General features: G+C 39.7%; 1 long non-coding RNA gene across 2 annotated transcripts; it reads left to right on the top strand.

The window, feature by feature from the left end:
• The first annotated feature begins 1444 nt into the window (after nt 1-1444).
• LOC128623669 (uncharacterized) lies at nt 1445-5378 on the top strand. Of its 2 annotated transcripts, none has more exons than XR_008388628.1 (2): nt 1445-3564; nt 3960-5378. It is a non-coding gene; the product is annotated as an uncharacterized LOC128623669 (long non-coding RNA). The 2 variants fall into 2 exon arrangements; XR_008388629.1 differs by having other exon boundaries at nt 4082-5378.
• The last annotated feature ends 5987 nt before the right edge of the window (nt 5379-11365 follow it).

Consider the following 11365-nt stretch of genomic DNA (forward strand, 5'->3'; position numbering starts at 1 on the left):
ACTTTTTTTTTGGTTTAAATGAGAAGTGTTATTTTTGGAGAAAGGAAAAACACTGCTTTCCAGCAGAAGAACCTTCTCCCATCTGTGAAACATGGTGGTGGTAGTGTCATGGTTTGGGGCTGTTTTGCTGCATCTGGGCCATGATGACTCACCATCATTGATGGAACAATGAATCTGAATTATTCCAGTGAATTCTAAAGGAAAATGTCAGGACATCTGTCTGTGATCTGAATCCGAAAAGAAAGCGGGTCATGCAGCAAGACAGCGATCCTAAGCACACGAGTCGTTCTACTAAAGAATGCTTAAAGAAGAATAACGTTAATGTTTTGGAATGGCCGAGTCAGAGTCCTGACCTTAATCCAGTAGAAATGTTGTGGAAGAACCTGAAGCAAGCAGTTCATGTGAGGAAACCCACCAACATCCCAGAGTTGAAGCTGTTCTGTACTGAGGAACGGGATAAAACTCCTCCGAGCCGATCCGCAGGACCGATCAACACTTACCCCAAACGTTTAGTTACAGTTATTACTGCACAAGAGGATCACAGCAGATACTGAAAGAAAACGTTCACATATTTTTGCCGCTCACAGATGTGTAATATTGGATCATTTTCCTCAATAAATAAATGACCAAGTATAATATTTTTGTCTCATTTGTTTAATTAGGTTCTCTTTGTCTAGTTTTAGGACTTTTAGGACTCCTGAACGGCAGCAAGACAAAAGAACTGATAGTGGACTTCAGCACAAAGAAGGAGAGGAGCTAGCTACCAGACCCTTATATTGAATGGGACCCCAGTGGAGAGAGTGGACACTTTTCAGTACCTTGATGTTCACATCATGCAGGGTGAAGAAGTGAACCTGGTGAAGAAGGCCCATCAACATCTTTACTCTTTACCACCTTAGACTCTTAAGAGACTTTAAACTGCCCTCTAAGGTGATAAGGAACTTTTACACCTGCACCATTGAGAACATCCTGGTAGGAAGCATTACAGCCTGGTTTGGGAACAGCACCATGTAGGATGGGCGCACTCTCCGGAGGGTGGTGCGACCAGCTGAGTGCACCATCCGCACTGAGCTTCCCTGACCTGAAGTGCGTCTACAGCAAAAATACTTTCAAAAAATACTTTCCCTTTTTCTAACTCTATGTCAATTCTATTTCGTGTCACGGACAGTCTTAAAAAGCATTTCACTGCACGTTGTACTGTGTGTGGTTGTGTGTGTGACAAAGAAAATTTGAATTTGAATTGAATTTGTTTAAATAAAATTAAGATGTGTTATGATGTGTGTCCTTAATCATTTATTCATTGTAAAATTGCTGGTGGTATAAAACCAATAAAACAGTTCAGTAACTTCTGTTACTGTAAAATAATCAATATAATATAATATAATATAATATAATAAGTACTCTCCAGTAATATTGGCACCCTTGGTAAATATGAGCAAAGAATGCTGTGAAAAATTGTCATTATTGTTTAACCTTTTGATCTTTTGTTAAAGAAAATCACAAAAATACTCTGCTGTCATGGACATCAAACAATTTCAAACACAACACGGGTTTATAAAAAAAACACTCTTTGTTAAATATAGGTGTTGAACAATTATTGGCACCCTTTTAGTCAATACTTTGTGCTACCTCCCTTTGCCAAGATAACAGCTCTGAGTCTTCTCCTATAACGCCTGATGAGGTTGGAGAATACATGGCGAGGGATCTGAGAGCGTTCCTCCATACAGAATCTCTCCAGATCCTTCAGATTTCGAGGTCCATGCTGGTGGACTCTCCTCTTCAGTTCACCCCACAGGTTTTCTATGGGGTTCAGGTCAGGGGACTGGGATGGTCATGGCAGGACCTTGATTTTGTGGTCAGTAAACCATTTTTGTGTTGATTCTGATGTATGTTTTGGATCATTGTCCTGCTGGAAGAGCCAACCACGGCCCATTTGAAGCTTTCTGGCAGAGGCAGTCAGGTTTTCATTTAATATCTGTTGATATCTTTTTGATTTTTTTTTTTTTTTAAAAGGTGAGGTTAAAAAAAATATTAAATATTTTCTTTGTAAATCATGAAACTTTATATAAAAAAGTGTCGCATATTTTCACGTCACTACCGAAACAATATATATTTCAGTCCATTGGCTGAGACTGATTTTAACCACATTTTTGATCAGGAAATATACCCCTCTCTCTCATAGCTACATGATGAGTACATAGGTCCTATCAATTTTATGGATAAAATTATATATATATATATATATTAAGCTTACTGATATTTTACATATTATTCTGGGTTTCTAGAAGGATCTTAGTAAACATCTAAGTTTTGAATACTTAAATGCTTTTTAAACGTGTTTTTTGGTTGTAGTGCAGCAGTTTGCACCAGTTCTGTAGAATTGGTAGAAGAATCTTCGTAAACATCCACCTTTTCACCACGATGATGTAAACTGCATGAAAAGCAATGTCCCGATCGTTACGCGTTCAGAACACTCGCATATTTGTTTGGTGAAACGTCACTTTTCTGGCTTCTTTAACAGGACCGTTTCTGAGTTTTATCCTTTCATTTAACTGAAACTAATCCCAGGGAACGTTGCATAATACAGCCATGACACACGACAGAATGATCCAAAATACAAAACGGGGGAATTTGGCAAGAACATCATTACATTTACATTTACATTTATTCATTTAGCAGACGCTTTTATCCAAAGCGACTTACAAATGAGAAAATACAAGCAAAGAGATATATCAAGCAGAGAACAATACAAGTAGTGCTACCGTACAAGATCTGTTAACTGAGTTCCAGAAGAAACAACATGCGCAGAGTAGATGTGTAAGTGCCAGAGTAATTTTTTTTTTTTTTTTTTTTATGGGTTGGTTAGGTGTTCAGGGAAGAGGTGGGTCTTTAGCTGTTTTTTGAAGATAGAGAGAGATTCTGCGGTCCGGATTGAGGTTGGAAGTTCATTCCACCACTGAGGAACAGTTAGTGTGAAGGTTCTGGAACGGGACCTTGCGCCACACTGAGTAGGAACTACTAAGCGTCGGTCGTTAACCGATCGCAGATTGCGTGAGGGAACGTAAGCCTTCAGGAGAGAGTTGAGGTAGGAGGGCGCTGTTCCAGACAAGGTCTTGTAGGTGAGCATCAAGGCCTTGAATTTGATACGGGAGGCTACAGGAAATCAGCGGAGAGAGATGAAGATGGGTGTGACTTGGGTTCTCTTGGTCTGGTTGAAGACGAGGCGTGCTGCTGCATTCTGAATCATCTGAAGGGGTTTGATGGAGCTGACCGGGAGGCCCGAGAGTAGTGAGTTGCAATAGTCCAGTTTTGAGATAACAAGAGCCTGGACTAGTATCTGTGTAGCCAACATCAAAGAACATCGTTATCACCTATGATAAAAAAAATAGGTTGTGCTTATGCATATGCATGTGCTCGTCTTTTTATTGTGTGTATCTCTGCGAGAACAAAAAACTTCGATGTCTTCTATACATAAGGCTTACAAACTTTTTTAAGGCAGAGCTCCACCCAATGAAATGGTGGCCTTTCCAGCAGGCAGAAGCCCAGAACTCAGCCAAATAAAAGGTCAGCCATCTTTTTTACCTCATCCGTTCAATAGCATAGTGTGTGTGTGTGTGTGTGTGTGTGTGTGTGTGTGTGTGTGTGTGTGAGTTTCTCTCTGATGGCTGTTCAGAGTCCCTGGTAACACTGATTGCCAGGCGAAACACTTTCTTTGTATGTGTGAGGTCTGGGAATTCCGCCATTTCTTGATTTGTATTTATCTAAAACTAAAGTGTGTATGTGCGTGTGTGTGTGTGAGAGAGAGAGAGAGAGAGAGAGAGAGAGAGAGAAAGAGAGAGAGAGAAAGAGAGAGCTCTACTACATTCTCCTTCTTTGTGTCTATTTATTTGGGGTGCCAAGAGTCGTCTAATCTCCAGTGTTAGCAGAGACTTGATTTGTGTTTTTGTGAATCCATCCAGGGAAGCTTGTTTGGTGACTGAACTTCTCATCTCTGTGACATTTTTTTTTTGTTTTGAGACACGAGAAGCCTCACGATTCCCTCAAATGTGCAGATAAACTGTGTATCATTTCTGTATCTCAGTCTCTCCAGGGTACAAAAGATCTTTGCACTGCTTTTACGTGAACTCCACCTAACATTTCCCATCGTCCTACAAAGTTCCATGACATCAATGTTAAGAGTTCTTTATTGCTTGGAAATTGGACGTTTTGCCAAAATTCCTGAAGACCGGAGACAAGTCGAGTCGGGAAACGGGACTGATTAGAAACACAGCAGAGACGGTGGCTTCCGCGTGCGTCTGCTCTCGCTAGAGAGAGAGAGAACTGATTTTCAGTGTGTAGTAATTTCACAGTGTCTCAGTACTTGAACATGAATACACACCTTATATACTCACAAACAAAGCAATGTAGACCACATCACTTTTAAATTCTTGATTTTGATTGGTCAGAACGTCAGTGGGTCATACTTAGCCATTTGTGTAGTAAGAGCTTATACAAGGACATCAAATCTAGAGTCACTCTAATTGAGGGTCAGAGAAAGTATACCATGTAGAAAAAAGTCTGTGTTGGAATATAAGCTGCTATAAATGTTCATAAAAGTCTTATGTAGGTGTCATTTCGAACAAGAGATGTTATTAAATGTTCATAAAGGGCTTATGTAGGTGTCATGTTGGAACAAGAGATGTTATTAAATGTTTATAAAACGCATATGTAGTCATGCTGGAACAAGCGATATTAAATGTTTCTAAAGGGCTTATGTAGGTGTCATGTTGCAACAAGAGATGTTATTAAATGTTTATAAAGGGCTTATGTAGGTGTCATGTTGGAACAAGAGGTGTTATTAAATGTTCATAAAGGGCTTATGTAAGTGTCATGTTGGAACAAGAGATGTTATTAAATGTTTATAAAGGGCTTATGTAGGTGTCATGTTGGAACAAGAGGTGTTATTAAATGTTCATAAAGGGCTTATGTAAGTGTCATGTTGGAACAAGAGATGTTATTAAATGTTTATAAAGGGCTTATGTAGGTGTCATGTTGGAACAAGAGGTGTTATTAAATGTTCATAAAGGGCTTATGTAAGTGTCATGTTGGAACAAGAGATGTTATTAAATGTTTATAAAATGCATATGTAGTCATGCTGGAACAAAAGATGTTATTAAATGTTTATAAAATGCATATGTAGTGTCATGTTGGAACAAGAGATGTTATTAAATGTTTATAAAACGCATATGTAGTCATGCTGGAACAAAAGATGTTATTAAATGTTTATAAAGGGCTTATGTAGGTGTCATGTTGGAACAAGAGATGTTATTAAATGTTTATAAAGGGCTTATGTAGGTGTCATGTTGGAACAAGAGGAGTTATTAAATGTTTATAAAGGGCTTATGTAGTCATGTTGGAACAAGAGGAGTTATTAAATGTTTATAAAGGGCTTATGTAGGTGTCATGTTGGAACAAGAGGAGTTATTAAATGTTCATAAAGGGCTTATGTAGGTGTCATGTTGGAACAAGAGATGTTATTAAATGTTTATAAAACGCATATGTAGTCATGTTGGAACAAGAGGAGTTATTAAATGTTCATAAAGGGCTTATGTCGGTGTCACATTTCTTTGTCCTTTGCTAAACGAATAAGAATAATAACAAAAAAAAATAATTCATGAACGTAACTATATACATATATATGTATACTCCAGTTTCCTGAGTGTAAGAGTGACTACCCGGGCTCGTGAGCAATTGCTGACTGAATAAAATATTACGTGCACATTCAAGTCTTGGTAGTGATTTCTCATTTTACAGGTGAATTTCCACTACACTTCGGTTTGAGATGAAGAGATGAAGCGAGTAAGTAACTCTGAAATGTCGATGAAAAAAAATTTAACTCAAAAAAATAAATAAATAAAAGTCACTTCAGAATTTTGCTTTTTCAGTGTCCATTTCAGGACATAATTACAAGCATTTCAACTATCAGAGTTTCTGTGTGTGTGCGTGTGTGTGTGTGTGTGTGTGTGTGTCCACGTTCTCTCTGTGACACCTGCCAATTTGATGGTTCCGACCACAAAAGTACTAGTTGATTTAACCCACAGATTCATCTCCCCCATCATCCTCCATGTTTCATCCATCTCCCAGCTGTGTGTCTTTGTGCATGTACACGTGTCTGTGAGTTTAGTGGGGTGACGGTGTGTGTGTGTGTGTGTGTGTGTGTGTGCATGCATTTCTGTGCGTTCAAGGTCATTCATCTACAATTGGCTCTATCCCTCCTAACCCAGCTGGTGTGCAGCAGAAAGTGATGAAGCGCTCTCCTCTTTACCTGCTTACGCTAAGTGCAGTGTGTGAAGTGATGGATGGATTTCTTACACAAGCACACTCTTGGCTTTTCTCCTCGTTCCATCGTGGTTGGGAGTCTTCGTGCTGTTTTCTTTTGACGCATATTTGAAACATCTGCTTTTGCTCTTCTTTCTATCCCTTTTTCCTCTGCCCTCGTCTTGGATAAGCGTGGTGAGTTACCATTGCCTGGAGGTTTCGGCGTGAGGAAACAGCCTAAAGAAGTCATCGTCGAAGACTGAAACAAATAAAGAACAAACACGTTGGACGCATTTAATCCTGTACAAGTTTTAGGACCTATTTTTCTGCTCTTTTGTTTTCACAAAATTATTGGCGCCCTCCGGGTTGCTGCGAAACACTTGTGTGCAATATGATCGGCACTCTTATGGTTCATATTTGATGAACCCTCCTCTAGAGAGAATCATAACTGTGGATCATTCACGGTAATGTCTAAACAATTTGCAGACACTCGTAACGGATCGTCCTCCAGGCGGAACCTTTCAAGCTGCCTTACATATATTCTTAGGTTTGTGCAGGTACATGTGAATGCTCATTTTAATTCAGACCACATGGTGTCAATAAGGAAACTGAAAGTTCTATCAAGAAGCTAAGATTGATTTTTTTTTGTCCTGCGACTATTTCTTAACCTTGGTGAAGTTAATTTCTTAAGACCAAGTCTTAACCACATTGTAGAGGCAACCAAGTGTTTGGATAAAGGATCCTGGTACTGACCCTCTTCAATTAAGACCTCATGGTTTTAATGGGGTTTAAATTGATGAACTCACTTATTTTGTGTCCTGCGACCATTTCTGTCTTGCAAGTTTTAGCAACATGGCAGACGCAACCAAGTGTTTTCGATAGAATATCTAACCCTAAATCTGGACATCAGGGCTGATTGATTATGTGTCCTGTAATCAATTCCGTCTTCTAAGACTTAACCTCCTGGCAGAGCCAACCAGGACTTGGGCATATAAAGTATCCGAGTACATACCTTCTTCAATTTAGACCACAGGATTTCAACAGGGTTCAAATCCAAAGATTGACATTGATTTTGTTTCCTGCAACCATTTAACCTCATGGCAGAGACAACCAAGATTTGTGATCAAAACATCCTGGTACTCACTGTCTTCACTTCAGACCTCACGGTATTAACAGGCTTCAAATCCAGAGACTGACTCTGATTTTAGTTACTGCAATGATTTCTGGTTAGTCTTAACCTCATGGCAGAGGCAAACGTTTGGGATAAAATATCCTGGTGCTTAGCAGAATTCATGACTTAATGAATCTTTACAAAATCCCCAAATGGATCAATGAGCCGCCACCACATTGTACAGTGTATTTGGAGACTTGTATACAGTTCTCTTTATACAAATGTCAAATAAAAACTCAATATGTGTGGAGTTTATTAAGTTCTCGGTCTCAGCTCCTAATGCGACTCTAAACAAGTGGATTATTAAAGAGTGCTTGGAGAGTATTAGAGATAAATAAAACGCTCAGAGGCAGAGCTATTATAACTGTAAAACATAAGTATGTGGTGTTACTGAAGTTCCTAAGTACCTTGATCGAAATTTTGGGCCTTTTCAGATTAGATCAGATCTCGACCATTCCAACAATAAGGTCAATTCTCAAACCTCTTGTTCACCAAACATTTACAAATAAAGATCGAACGAGTATTAAAAACTCACTGATGAGCAATGACGGGTAACAATGGAGTTTCTTTATACCGAGTGCAAGAAATAAAACCTAGATTTGCTAACGGATTATGAACTACACCTTCATGAACACGTTTGTGTTTGTTAAGTTGCCAAATTCAGAACTGAGGCTGAAGCACGTCCCGTTATTTATACATGGAGACCAGGGTTCAACAAGTCATCAACATATAGTAACATGATATGGATGGAACGAACAGCCAGTGCAGGTCTACGTTGTTAACTTTTAAACAAATCAATTCATTCACGTGTTAGTTTACTTTCTTAACATTAATTATGGTGTATTAATGTTGGAGTCGGTTTGTTGCAGCAATAAGCTACGAGACATAAAAATGTCGTAATGCACACTTGCTTTTATAAAACAGCAACAGAATCAATGTGATACCATACTGATTATACGGTGCATCCGGAAAGTATTCACAGCGCTTCACTTTTCCCACATTTTGTGATGTTACAGCCTTATTCCAAAATGGATTCAATTCATTATTTTCCTCAAAATTCTACAAACAATACCCCATAATGACAACGTGAAAGAAGTTTGTTTGAAATGTTTGCAAATTTATTAAAAATAAAAAACAAAAAATGCACATGTACATAAGTATTCACAGCCTTTGCCATGACACTCAAAATGTGCATCCTGTTTCCACTGATCATCCTCGAGATGTTTCTACAACTCGATTGGAGTCCACCTGTGGTAAATTCAGTTGATTGGACATGATTTGGAAAGGCACACACCTGTCTATATAAGGTCCCACAGTTAACAACGCATGTCAGAGCACAAACCAAGCCATGAAGTCCAAGGAATTGTCTGGAGACCTCTGAGACAGGATTGTATCGAGGCACAGATCTGGGGAAGGGTACAGAAACATTTCTACAGCATTGAAGGTCCCAATGAGCACACTGGCCTCCATCATCCGTAACTGGAAGACGTCTGGAACCACCAGGACTCTTCCTAGAGCTGGCCACCCGGCGAAACTGAGCGATTGGGGGAGAAGGGCCTTAGTCAGGGAGGTGACCAAAAACCCGATGGTCACTCTGACAGAGCTCCAGCGTGTCTCTGTGGAGAGAGGAGAACCTTCCAGAAGAACAACCATCTCTGCAGCACTCCACCAATCAAGCCTGTATGGTAGAGTGGCCAGACGGAAGCCACTCCTCACTAAAAGGCACATGACAGTCCACCTGGAGTTTGCCAAAAGGTACCTGAAGGACTCTCAGACCATGATGAAACAAAGATTGAACTCTTTGGCCTGAATAGCAAGCGTTATGTCTGGAGGAAACCAGGCACCAGTCATCACCTGGCCAATACCATCCCTACAGTGAAGCATGGTGGTTCCAGCATCATGCTGTGGGGATGTTTTTCAGCGGCAGGAACTGGGAGACTAGTCAGGATCGAGGGAAAGATGAATGCAGCAATGTACAGAGACATCCTTGATGAAAACCTGCTCCAGAGCGCTCTGGACCTCGGACTGGGGAGAAGGTTCATCTTCCAACAGGACAACGACCCTAAGCACACAGCCAAGATAACGAAGGAGTGGCTACAGGACAACTCTGTGAATGTCCTTGAGTGGCCTGTATCAAGGCTGTATCATAACAAAATGTGGGAAAAGTGAAGCGCTGTGAATACTTTCCGGATGCACTGTAAGATTATTCAATAAACAATGTCATTTATTATTAATAATGTTGACTATAAACGGTTCATCCACCGTGCAATGTAGTCTGTTTAACAATAAGCTCTGGCTGCTAAGCAATATAACAAGAAGTGGCTGGTTAATGGTCACTAATGCCTTATAGATGTTTAAATACATATTTCTTGAGGGCGCCAATATTTTTGCCACACATTTTTAAAGAAAATACTCACTTAAAATTATTTCCATGAGCTTTATAATTTGTTTGAATGAAAGTTCTGAGTATTTTTTGTGCTCTGTTGCTTTGCTGAGACGAGGCAAGAAGGTACGGTAATCATTATAGCGTGCCAAAATCACCATCAAAGTCCAGACAGAGAGCCAAAACACCAAACAGCAAACACGCACACACACAAATCCCCCTTGGCTTCCTATAAAAGAATAATTGTGTCTGAACAAGATCCACCTCCTGTTCAGAAGAAGAAGAAAAAACATCTCCAACTCTCTGGTACAGACAGACACATAGTGTAACCTGATCTGACGAGAGATGTTCAGCGTAAAATCAGCAGCTCTCATTTGATGACCTCGTGTTTCCTCGTCTAGAGGGCGTCCAGCTGAGATCAGTCTTGCTAGGTCTTTTCAGGCAAAAGTAGCTTTTGCAGGCTCAAAAATCACTAAAAGTCCCCAAATGACACCACAGACGAATTTGCATATTCATTGAATCATCGTGATCATTCACATGTCAAAATGTTTTATACAAAGAGAGCAGATTTTATAATAAAATAGAATAGAAGAGTTTTAATAAAGTACAAAGTAATAGATTATAACATTTCTTATAGAGAGAAGTCGTCTTTGGTCACAACACCAAAAAATATTTACTATCTATGATTACTCAAGAAATAGACAAGAAGGAAACAGTTATGGATGGAATAACTCGTTTTTTTTTTTTGTTTGTTTGTTTTTTTACTGTAAATATAACCAAAAAATAGCTTAAAACAAAGAACAAAGATGTGACAGGGTCGGACAAACACGGTTGATGAGTGATTGGTCTTCGGGATTCAGTGGTGATCAATGATTAGGAACGACAGTGATCAGTGATTGGACGGTGTGAACAACAGTGATCAGGGATTGGACGGTGTGAACAACAGTGATCAGGGATTGGACGGTGTGAACAACAGTGATCAGGGATTGGACGGTGTGAACAACAGTGATCAGGGATTGGACGGTGTGAACAACAGTGATCAGGGATTGGATGTTGGGAACAACAGTGATCAGTGATTGGACTGTGTGAACAGCAGTGATCAGTGATTGGACAGTGTGAACAACAGTGATCAGGGATTGGATGTTGGGAACAACAGTGATCAGTGATTGGACGGTGTGAACAACAGTGATCAGTGATTGGACAGTGTGAACAACAGTGATTAGGGATTGGATGTTGGGAACAACAGTGATCAGTGATTAGATGTTGGGAACAACAGTGATCAGTGATTAGATGTTGGGAACAACAGTGATCAGTGATTAGATGTTGGGAACAACAGTGATCAGTGATTAGATGTTGGGAACAACAGTGATCAGTGATTAGATGTTGAAATCAACAGTGATCAGTGTTTGATCATTCAGAACAATGGTGATCAATGACTGGTCATTGGGAGCAATAGTGCTCAGACATTGGTGTTTGGGAACAATGGTGATCAGTGATTGGTTGTTGGCTTTACA

The sequence above is a fragment of the Ictalurus furcatus genome, chromosome 19 (assembly GCF_023375685.1).
Source record: "Ictalurus furcatus strain D&B chromosome 19, Billie_1.0, whole genome shotgun sequence".
Classification (NCBI taxonomy): Eukaryota; Metazoa; Chordata; class Actinopteri; order Siluriformes; family Ictaluridae; genus Ictalurus; species Ictalurus furcatus.